At 37.0% G+C, this 11,569-nt stretch overlaps 1 pseudogene; it reads right to left on the bottom strand.

The window, feature by feature from the left end:
• Window positions 1-4,440: 4,440 nt before the first annotated feature.
• On the bottom strand, window positions 4,441-11,312 carry LOC124542614 (annotated as a pseudogene).
• Between the last annotated feature and the right edge of the window lie 257 nt (window positions 11,313-11,569).

Genomic DNA, 11,569 nt, shown 5'->3' with positions numbered 1-11,569 from the left:
TATTAATTTTTGGTTTGTTATTTGTCTAGTTTTTATTTTATGTTGAATTTTATGCTGTATATCCACATTAAAATAGTTTTCTTTTAATATGCTGTAATTGAATTTGTCTTGTACCGGCAGTACGTCGCAATATTTAAAAAAATTTATATACATCATTTTTATATTGGTCTTTGATTCTAGGACTTACTATATTTTTTAGAATTTTTATTTGTAAACTCTGTATGGTGTCAAGATAGGTTTTAAAAGTTCTACCATATGTTGTGATGCCGTAACCTATGACTGAGTCAGCCAGAGCATTGTAAAGCGTGAGTAGGATTTTAAATGACAATCTTGTCCTAATTATGACTATATTCGCCAGGAAGGCTCTGAGTTTGTCACATATATTACTTATATGTGGTTTCCAGTTAAAGTAACAGTCCACTACCAGGCCTAGATAAGTATGTTTTTGAACAGTTTCTATGACAGGGCATTTACATTGATCAATGTTATGATGAAGACAAATATGATCATGGGCCTTTAATCTGTTACTTGTTTCACAGAACGTCTTGGTATATGGTGAGCGTATGTGAACAAGTTTTGTTTTAGATGCATTAAGAATAAGTCCGTTGTCATGACACCACTTATTTAGACAGTCAAAGTCTTTTTGCATTTTTCCAAGAGCTACGTTTATATTTGAATCAGCTATTAAGAGGTAAGTGTCGTCTGCATACTGATACGATGAACAATATTTAAATATATTGTTCATGTCGTTCACATACGCTATAAAATGCAATGGACCAAGCACTGATCCTTGAGTTGTGCCTTCAGAAACAGTTATTATATCACTTGTACAGTTTCCTATTTTTACAAAATAGGATCTGTTTCTTAGGTAGTCTTCGTTCCACTTTAGTGCAGGTCCTCTAATACCTGTGTCGTTAAGTTTTTTTACTAGGGTGTTATGGTTAAGGGTATCAAATGCTCTGGAAAAGTCTATAAAAAGAGCTAAAACATGTCTCCTTCTGTGAAGATTTTCATCAACTTCATCCGCAAACTTAGATAGCAGAGTCGTTGTACTTTTCCTTGGCTGAAATCCAAACTGATTTTTATTAATTATTTTATGATCGCTGTAAAAGGTATAGATTTGAGAACTAAAGTATTTTTCAATTATTTTATCTAGAGAGGGTAAGAGGGAGATAGCGATAGTTATTTAGGTCGTCTTGTTTACCTTTTTTGTAAACAGGGCGTACACAACTTTGCTTGAGACTATTTGGGTAAGATCCCGATCTAATACTAGTATTAATTAATTGTGCAATACTTACTGATATTTTTTTGGCAACTAGTTTCATATCTATTATTTTTATTCCAACATTACCGGGCGCTTTATTGTTGCTTAGTTTCTCAATAATTTTTTCGATATTTTTTGGCTCAGCTCGTTTTAGGTTAAAAGTTATGTTGGCTGATTTATTATAATCAATCTCCCTCAATATCTTGGTTCTGCATGTTGGTAAAGCATTTTTGAAAGATGAGGCGAACTTATTGGCAATTTCTGTGTAGTTTTGTTTATTTTTATCAAAAGCTTTTAAAATTATTTCGTCAATTGATTTCGTTACTCTTCCACATATATTGTTTATTATTTGCCATAGGTAACGAAGGTTTTTGATATTTTCATTAATTTTATTTTTATAATACCTATTTTTACTACTTTCTAAGATTTTGCGCAATTTATTACGTTTCACATTATACTTTAATCGCAGTATGTTATCTGTGGGACCCTTTTTCCATTTATTATATAATTTATCCCTTTGATCTGCTAGTTTTATCATATATGTTTTAACCCATGGTTGCTTAATATTCTTTATTTTATGTTGGTTTTTATATTTTAACGATTTTGTATACGCAGAGTCAAAAGATGATTTAATAAATTCGTAGATTTTATGTGGACACGACATATCTATTGTCTTTGTCCAATCAACGTTATTTAATTCCTCAACCAATTTTTTTCTGTCATAATATTCAATTTTATAATTCTCAACAGCCTGTACGCGCAACGGACGAATTCTCTCGCACACTATCAAGACAATGCGATGATCTGCCAGAACGGTATCGACAGCCGCCGTGCATGGACTCATAGTGGTTAATCGTGTAAACACGTGATCTATACATGATTTTGTTACTTTATTAAGCCTTACCTCAATACGAGTGTAATCTGTTATACCAGCTATGAATCCGTACTCAGACAGCATGTCGATATATTTATTCTTTAAAGTCGTGTCTGCCTTAAGATCGATGTTGGTGTCTCCGAGTATGATTGAATTATTGTTTACATAATTGTGGATTAACTGCGACAGTTCGAAAATAAAATTAGTTATGCTCGAGGAAGGAGGTCTATAGATTGCACACAAAGCTATGGTGTCATTGTTCGCGGTTTTAATTGTACCCTGGATCGTCTCAAAGTGATTTGTTTTTATAGTTACGGGAGTAAATTTGAGATAATTCTTAACGTAAATTATTATACCGCCTCCTCTTTGTTTGCGGCGTAACTTGGTGTGCATTCTATAGCCGGGTATATTAAATAGATACATCATCTTTGATATTTACCTCAGTCAGAACAATAATATCTATAGGTATATTCGATGATTCTATCATGATGAGAAGTTGGTTAAAGTTTTTAATGATCGATCGGATGTTTACGTGAATACAGGATAATTCAATATTTTGCATTTTAAAGGGTATTTTATTTTTAAATGAGTTAATTGAAGAGCAATCAAATATTTCGCGTTTATGAAAGTAGTCGTTACTTATTTCAATAGCCATTATAAAAAAAGTATTGAGAGTTACAATTACCTTATTATTTAATGTGAAGGTTTGATTTTTTTATTTTTTTTCTTTCTTACTTCTGTTGATGCTTTACGACTAAGGTTTCAATGTCAGACATGGAACGCACTATGTAGGGACGACTTTGATCTTCGTTCTTTTTTACATATATGACTCCCGATTTGCACCAGACGAACTTAAATGACGGCTTGAGTTTTTGTTGAGCGTTGTAAAGCAGGATCTTGGTGCGATGTGTTAGAGCTTCACGTACATATATGTGACCTTTGTTTTGCTGTAGCTGAGTAAGGATATTTCCTACCAATAATTCTTTGTTTCTCGCAGCGTTCACCCACCGATTTCGCGCGTCTTTAGATTTAACTTCTACAACAATATGTCCCGGGTGTGGTCTGTCTTTAGGTTTTGGCATTCTACGTGCACTAACAATGTCCTCGATGTTGACCTCTAGATTGACTGCGATTTTTTCCATTATTTGATTAGGGTTCATTGCGGGAAGTTCCGGTACTCCAGCTACTTCCATTGTACAGGACAGCATATTTTGCTCCAATTCGTTAACATGCTGTTCCATAGCCAATAAGCGTAGCGTAGCCAGATGTTTGTTCTTATTAATTAACTCCGTATTTCTGTTTACTAGGTTTTTAATTGTGTTGTCCTGCTTTCTTACAAATTCCTCCAAGTCAGCTATTTGTCCACTCATGTGATCCAGCGCTTTCGTTAATTCACCTAACTCTGTTTTTATTATTTTTTGCGTCTCTCGCGTGATTCTTTCAACTAATTTGTTGAAACTGATACCAGAAATACGCTCCTCTTCATCAGAGCTTTCTTCATTTGTAACAAAAAGAGATGAACGCCTAGAAACGTTGTTGAGGCAGTCTTCACAGCTCCATTCGAGTCCCTCAGAATTCCGTAGGGTAGCTAGTTGTTTGCTGGTTAATTTCGAGCATATGGTGGAGGCATGGACACACTTATTGCACCGGCTGCATTCTAAGCCTGGAGATTTTTGCGTTAAATTTTTATTACAGCAAACGCACTTTTAGGTGGCATATTTGGTATGGATGTGGGTATTAGCAAAAAGGGTAGCGATGGAATGATAACACGTGCGATGCGATTGCCGACTAGAACTGGACTCTGATTTTCTGAATTGCATTTCGCTTTTGTGGTCATCGGCCGTAAATACAACTCACTCCACCAGGGCGAATTCCTATTTGCTGCTAGTGCACCCACATCCTACTGCAGCCTTTCGTGGAAGCTTCAAATACGCCGCAACCAAATGCGGGAACAATCTGCCGCCCCCACTTCGTAACCTAAAATCATTACATACGTTTAGACTAAGATATAAGTTATATTTAATTAACCTACAGACTGAACTTTAACTTTATCATTCACATATTCGTGTATATTGATAAGAAATTATTCATAGTATACAAAATTGAAAGAAACATGTTTGACGATATAATTATTTAATTAAAAATGTACCTACCTGCATGGCCAAATTGTTTCATGATGATTGTTCATGTCATATTGGTTGCGGAGTGTCTGCCTCCACAGTAGGTTTTAGGAATACCATTATCGCCGTCTCTAAAACAACAGAAATTTGGGCATAAATATATTCCTATCCAATCCAATCCATCAGTCCATTTCCGTCCATTGCTGGACATAGGCCTCTTCAATTGCACGCCACTGAGATCGTTCTTGGGCTACTCGCATCCAGCTCCTGCCAGCCGTCTTGCGTAAGTCGTCACACCACCGTGCCCGAGAACGTCCTACACTACGTTTGCCGAGTCGCGGTCTCCACTCTAGAACACGTTTCCCCCAACGGTTATCGGTTCTGCGACAAATATGGCCAGCCCACTGCCACTTCAGCTTACTAATCCGATGGGCTATGTCGATGACTTTGGTACTCTGGTGCATCACCTCATTTCTGATGCGATCCCGCAGATTAACGCCGAGCATAGTCCTTTCCATAGCACGCTAAGCGACTTTAAACTGGTGGACGAGCCTTGCCGTGAGTGTCCACGTTTCGACTCCGTATGTCATGACGGGTAGGAAGCACTGGTCGAAGACTTTCGTCTTAAGGCACTGTGGAATCGACGATGTAAAGATTCGGCGTAATTTTCCAAACGCTGCCCAACCTAGCTGAATTCTTCTATTCACCTCGTCCTCAAGGTTGTTTCTACCAAATCGCAAAGTCTGCCCAAGGTAGACATATTTTTGAACAACTTCGAGGACGGTATCGTGTATCGCAATCGGTTCCGGTAGAACATTTTCATTGCACATGACCTTGGTTTTATCCAAGTTCATCCGTAGGCCGATACGCATAGAAGAATCAGCCAGCTCGTTCAGCATTTGTTGTAGGTCCTGCAGCGTTTCTGCCACGATGACGATGTCGTCTGCGAATCTCAAGTGAGAGATTTATTCGCCATTGATGTTGATGCCACGTCCTTTTCAGTTCAGCGTCTTGAACATATCCTCCATTGCATTAGTGAACAATTTGGGGGAAATAACTTCCCCTTGTCTCACTCCTCGATGCAATGGTATGGGATTTGTTTGCTAATTCTGTACTCGGACGGACATGGTGGCAGCTTCGTAGAGACATCTCATCACTTGGATATATTGCTAATTAACTTGGCAACGCTGCAGGGACTCTAGAACAGCCCAGATTTCAACCGAGTCAAAGGCCTTCTCATAGTCCACAAATGCAAGACACAGGGGCCGATAATACTCTTGGGACTTCTGTATAATTTGCCGCACTGTGTGGATGTGGTCTATGGTGGCGTATCCAGTCTGAAACCCGGCCTATTCTGGGGTTTGGATTTCGTCGAATCTTCACGCAAGACGGTTCGTGCTCACTCTTGAAAACAGCTTATATACGTGACTCAGTAGGGATATGGGACGATAGTTCTTCAACAGGGTTTTGTCTCCCTTTTTGAAGAACAGGACGACCCCACTCCTACTCCACGCCTCCGGAGTTCTCCCTACGAAGAGGGCAGAGCTAAAAAGCTTTTGGAGTTCCTTGAGTACCGGATTACCTCCTGCTTTTAATAACTCTTTAGTAATACTATCCTCTCCAGGGGCTTTTCCATTTTTAAACTTTACATTAAAACAATATTGGGTAAAAGAAATACAGTGTAGCTTAATTCTAAATGCATTATCTTTTAAGGCAGATACAGCATGCAAATATAAGGAAGTTTATAAAACATTTATTACATTATATTAAAAATGTATTAACTTATTGGTAAAAATTATTAAAATCTCTATATATAAAAATTAGGTTATAGGTGGTTCATTAAAAATTAGATCATTACTTATATTTTGTTTATGTAAAAATTATTTATTTAATTTATCGCTGAACAAAAACTTATAACGAGATGTTTTGAGTGAGTCCCTAAAAGGGTCCAAAAGTTTACAACTATCATTTAGAATTTTAGACATCCTGGAAATTGGTGTGGTATTGCCCAAAACAGTTTTTCGAAAATGTCTTGTAAGAGGATTAATTGTTTTGCGTGAATATCGAGAGGGAACATTAAATTTAATCTTAGATACTAAATCTGGATTATCATAGATATTGTTAAGGCTTTTATATAAAAACATCAAATCCAACAAATCTCTTCTTTGGCTCAAGCTATGTATATTAAAAAATGCTAGCCTTTCATTATACGAAGAGAGTTCTTTAGCCTTTCTTTGAGAGAACCCCAGATGGTAGAGAAAACGCCTTTGTATCCTCTCTATTCTTAGGCAGTGTGTTGCATAATGTGGCCTCCAAATGACACTAAAATACTCTAGTATACTTCTTACTAAGCTATTATATAGAATTATTTTGGTATGTACATTTCGGAATATTTTGCTGTTCCTCAGGACAAAACCCAACATCTTTGAGGCTTTGGTGACTATATTATCTATGTGTGGAATAAATGTAAGCTTCTCATTGAAAATCACACCAAGGTCCCTGATAGTATTAAGGTGTTTTAGAGGGAAATTAGCAATGACGTATGGGTAATAACTGGTGTTAATTTCAAGCTTATTCCGAATGAACGATATACAAGAACATTTTTCTGTGTTGAGTAACATTCCGTTCATCCTACACCAATGATACAATCGATTTAGATCCTCCTGTAAGCGACTAGCATCTTCAAAATTCTCAATAACCTTTAGGAGTTTAAGGTCATCAGCGAACATGAAAGGTGTTGACTTATGAAAACGTTTTGTTAGGTCGTTGATAAAAATATTAAAAAGTAAAGGACCCAGGTGTGAACCTTGAGGGACTCCAGATGTTATGTTGAATTTTATAGATTCATATCCATTTGCAACTACATAGAAACACCTATCATAGAGATATGATTTTAACCAGTCCAATATAGATCCAGTCATGCCGAATACTGATAATTTTGTAAGGAGAACTGAAATGGGAACCAGGTCAAATGCCTTGCTAAAATCTGTATAGATTACATCAACTCTTTTTCGTTTGTCAACAGACTCGATTAGTATTTCAGTATAGTTAACTAAATTCGTGTTAGTAGATCTCCCAGATATAAAATCGTGTTGATGCTGACTAATACCACCTTTAAACTGGGCATATATGTATATACGGATAAACTAAAGACTCAAATACTTTGGCGAACACCGAAAGAATAGATAAAGGCCTGTAGTTCTCTAATTTTTCGATATTACCACTTTTAAAAATGGGAACCACTTTTGCCACCTTCCACTTAGTTGGAAATGCTCCCGAACTTAGTGATACATTATAAATTATTCTAAGAGGTTTAGCATTTCTAGAATTATGAAGGAAATCTCGTCCATAGGATTTTTATATTTTTTGTATCTTATTCTTAGTTTTTCTTTTTCTTTAATTCTTTTAATAAGAGTTTTGTTGAACCATGGAGGATATTTAGTTTTATTTCTGTGTGTCTTTTTGGGTACGTATTGTTCTATTGAAGATTGTATGACAGAATAAAATATTTTTACCATTTTATCGACGTCATTGTACACTGAAAGTTTTTCTGCCCAGTTTACATGATTGAGGAAACTATTTATTGCTACGAAATCAGCCTTAAAAAAGTTATATTTTACATATTTGGAGTTTGACTCTAATAATTTTGCTGTATTGTTATCCTTGTTGACGCTAATATCTAAAGGTGGATGAAAAGGGTCTATTCGACTCAATACATTTGATGATGAGTTAACCGTAACTTTAAAATTATCACTATTAAAGAAAACGAGATCTAAGATTTTGTTTTGTTGATTTTGTATGTGATTCATTTGACAAAAAGAGTTCATTTGAGAAAAGTCTACAAGAGATTGAGCCAAAGAAGGTAAATTGCACTTGTTACTAGCTTTGCCTATCAAATCCCAGTTTATGCAGCTTAAATTAAAATCTCCAATGATAAGCGTATTGTAATGTGTTAATTCTGAAACACGATTAACATTGTCTATAAATCTGTTCAATACAGATTTATTGACCGGTGGGGGGATATAGGCAGCACACAAAACTATTTTATTATTTTTGTTTATGTCGATTGTGATCCATAAATTCTCACAAGAACTCTCCCAGGATTCCATTCGCCGAGAGTTAAGTTTAGTACTTACAGCTACCAATACTCCCCCACCATGTTTTTTGTTCGAATTGAGTCGGTCTCTATCTCTTCTGTAAACATTATAGTTATCGCTTAATATTTCCGCACTTAAAATGCTACAACATAGCCAAGTATCAGCCAATACAATAAGATCATAATTATTACAGCACACTGTTCTATGGAAATCAAGTGTTTTTGTACGAAGACCTTTAACATTTTGATAATATACATGTAATGCCAACATTTTTGCAATGAATCAACGTAAGTACATGCAACATAACTTAGGTCTAGGTTAATTTGTTGAGACATTCCACACTATTAATTAATTTGTAGTCGGAGATGTCCGTTTTTCTCATAAATATGCGCCCGTTACGAACCCAAATGTGTTTGTAGTTTAATTCTTTTGCTTTTTGACGAGCGGCAGCGTGAAGAGATTTATTCGATGCGGATAGATGTTCACATACATATATGGGAGCCTTGTTACCTGCGATGCCAAGATGGGATGTATTTAGTTTGTTGGAGGGATTATTTTTGTTGAATTTTATAACTGCCGCTAATAGTTGGTCGCAAATCATAGGTGCGCTGAGTTGTGCTATGATAGATCTGGGTCTTGTAGTTTTTGGATTCATTTTAGCGATACTTGTGCAGTGAACTATTTCATTATCTTTAATATTGAATCCTACAGATTTTGATTTATAACATTGATTATATTTTCGTTCTTTGACTCGGGAACACATTGTATTTCAACATTATTAGCTCGTACATGTTGTTCCATTAAGTTTACTTTATTTTGTAGGTTAGTCACTGTACACTGAAGGGTTTGATTTTCTTGCTTTAATTTATTAACTAATTCCAAATGAGTATCAAGTTGTTTTTTCATATCATCGTACTGGTTGCTAATAAAATAAACTGATGCTTGAAGTTCTTCAAATTTATTTTCTAAGTTTTTAAAATGAGTACTTATGGAGTTTTTTATTGTTTTGTTAACGTCTATCATAAGGTTTGACATTTGTTTATTAATTGCTTCATTGATGACATTTCGTATCAGTTCTTGTGAAGGTCCCTCACTTGCTATAGGTGACGTTGGAGAACTAAGCGCTTGTCTTTTTGATGATCTTTTGGTCACATTTGAATCGGTAATTTTATAACTTGTACGACTTATGGATGGTTAAACTGGAGTTTCATAATTATTAGTTCCTTTTAGTTTAGGTCTGCTGCATTTGGAACAATTCCAATCTGTGTACACTTTCGTACAAGAATCAATTCCCAAGCAACCAAAGTGGTACTTTTTTTACATTCTATACATTGCATATGTTTGACGTCCTTGTCTTTATTTACATTGCAGCATCTCCACGATGTCTGTTTCTCTGCCATTATAATATTAAATGTTATAATAATGCGAAGAAAAATACAATTTTGTTTAAAATGTAAAATAATTCTAATATTCTAATAAAAATAATCTAAGGATTGAACTCGGGTATTATCGTATGCGTATACCAATTTTATGCCACTGGTCCAATCTACAGTTGATCTTACTTGCGAAAAAGCGCTGCTCATTTGACTAATTTATATTTTATAATGTATACAAGTGGGTATATGGTAGACACCAACAATTTGATATACCGTCACTGTCTTAACATTGATAAGAATTCACTTTTAAATTTCTATTTTCATCATTGTTTTACACTTTCACTATGAATTTTATCACAAATTTAACTGAATATCAATAGTAAACACTGTGTATCACAATTGTTTATTATAATTTTTACTTTTACTATTGTTTTGCGAATTAAAACGTTACAAGTTAAAGGAACACATCTACCTCCTCCGAGTTCTAAATTCTAATTCCTTCTTCCCTGAGAATTCGAACTACATTTTCTAGGGTCTGGTTTACGTCTGTTGTGGTTTTCACGGCAGCGAATCGATTCTCCAGGTTTGACTGGAACGTTTCAGATCCCGTAATGAGTTGGAGCAGCTTTGGTCGGGGCGTGGCCTTCATCAGACGGACGCGCTCGGCCCTAAAATCGATATTCAGAGAGCCTCGGACAAGTCGGTGATCACTACCGGTATTAAAACCTGTTGATCACTGAGACGTCTCTGAATATATGCCTCTTGTCTGTCATGATGAAGTCTATCTCATTTTTGGTCATAGTGTCGGGGCTCTGCCACGTCCGCTTCCTTTGGGCAGCCCCAAAGGAAGTGGACGTGGGCCTTGTTAAAGAAGGAGTTCATTAAGAAGAGCCCCTCCCGTTCGAGGAAGTTGACAAGCATTTGCCCCCTATGATTCCTGCTTCCAAATCCATGGGGCCCTACTATCGATTCGCTGCAATTCTGTACTCCCACTAAAGTCCCCCATGACAACTCTGTAGTAAGTTTTTGTGGTAAAGTGGAGGGCCCTCGATATGTCATCGAACGAAATTTCCTCTACTTCATGGTCCGAGAGTGTCGAGGTCGGTGCGTACGCTTGCACCACCTTGAGGCTATACTTCTCGGTAAGCTTTTTAATAAGGTATGCTACCCTGTTCGACACACTGGAGATTTCCACAACATTGTCAGCTGGGGACTTATTAACCAGAAACCCAACGCCACCTTGGGCTTGTTGGTCTCCCTCTCGGAAGTACATTAGGTGGCCCGATTTGAGGGTTACGGTATCCTCTCCTTCTCTACGGACTTCACATAAACCTAATATGGCACATATTAGGTTTATGTGAAGTACCTAATTTTCCCAAGTTCCTCCTCAAGTTGCGCTAGATGCGAGTCAAGCCGTAGCGTGCGTCCGTTGTACGTCGCCAGGGTCAGTCGGTTGTGGTGGCCCCCCGCAGCCCGGTGATTCTTAGCACCCCCCGTCCCGCCGTTACCATCGACACCACCATGACGAGGAATAGCGGGGCTGCCGGGAACTGGGGGACGTAGCTTGCGTGTTTTGTGCATGAAGGGAATGCCCGTAATCGCCACGCTGGGAAGACGTGTTGGCGATCGCAGAACGTAGCTTCTCGCACCGGTGACGCTGCCGCCTATTTTGATGGTTATACCGCCATCATTCGATCGCCAGAGCCTCGTTTGCTAGTCGGCACGATGCACCACGGTGAGGTTGGCTTGGGGCGCTAAGATGTAGTTTGCTACATCCCTAGTAATGTAATTTACATAGATAATATCAATAATATAATAAATATATTATATTATTGATA

The sequence above is a fragment of the Vanessa cardui genome, chromosome W, assembly GCF_905220365.1.
Source record: "Vanessa cardui chromosome W, ilVanCard2.1, whole genome shotgun sequence".
Taxonomy (NCBI): domain Eukaryota; kingdom Metazoa; phylum Arthropoda; class Insecta; order Lepidoptera; family Nymphalidae; genus Vanessa; species Vanessa cardui.
This window is presented reverse-complemented; position numbering and strand designations above follow the sequence as displayed.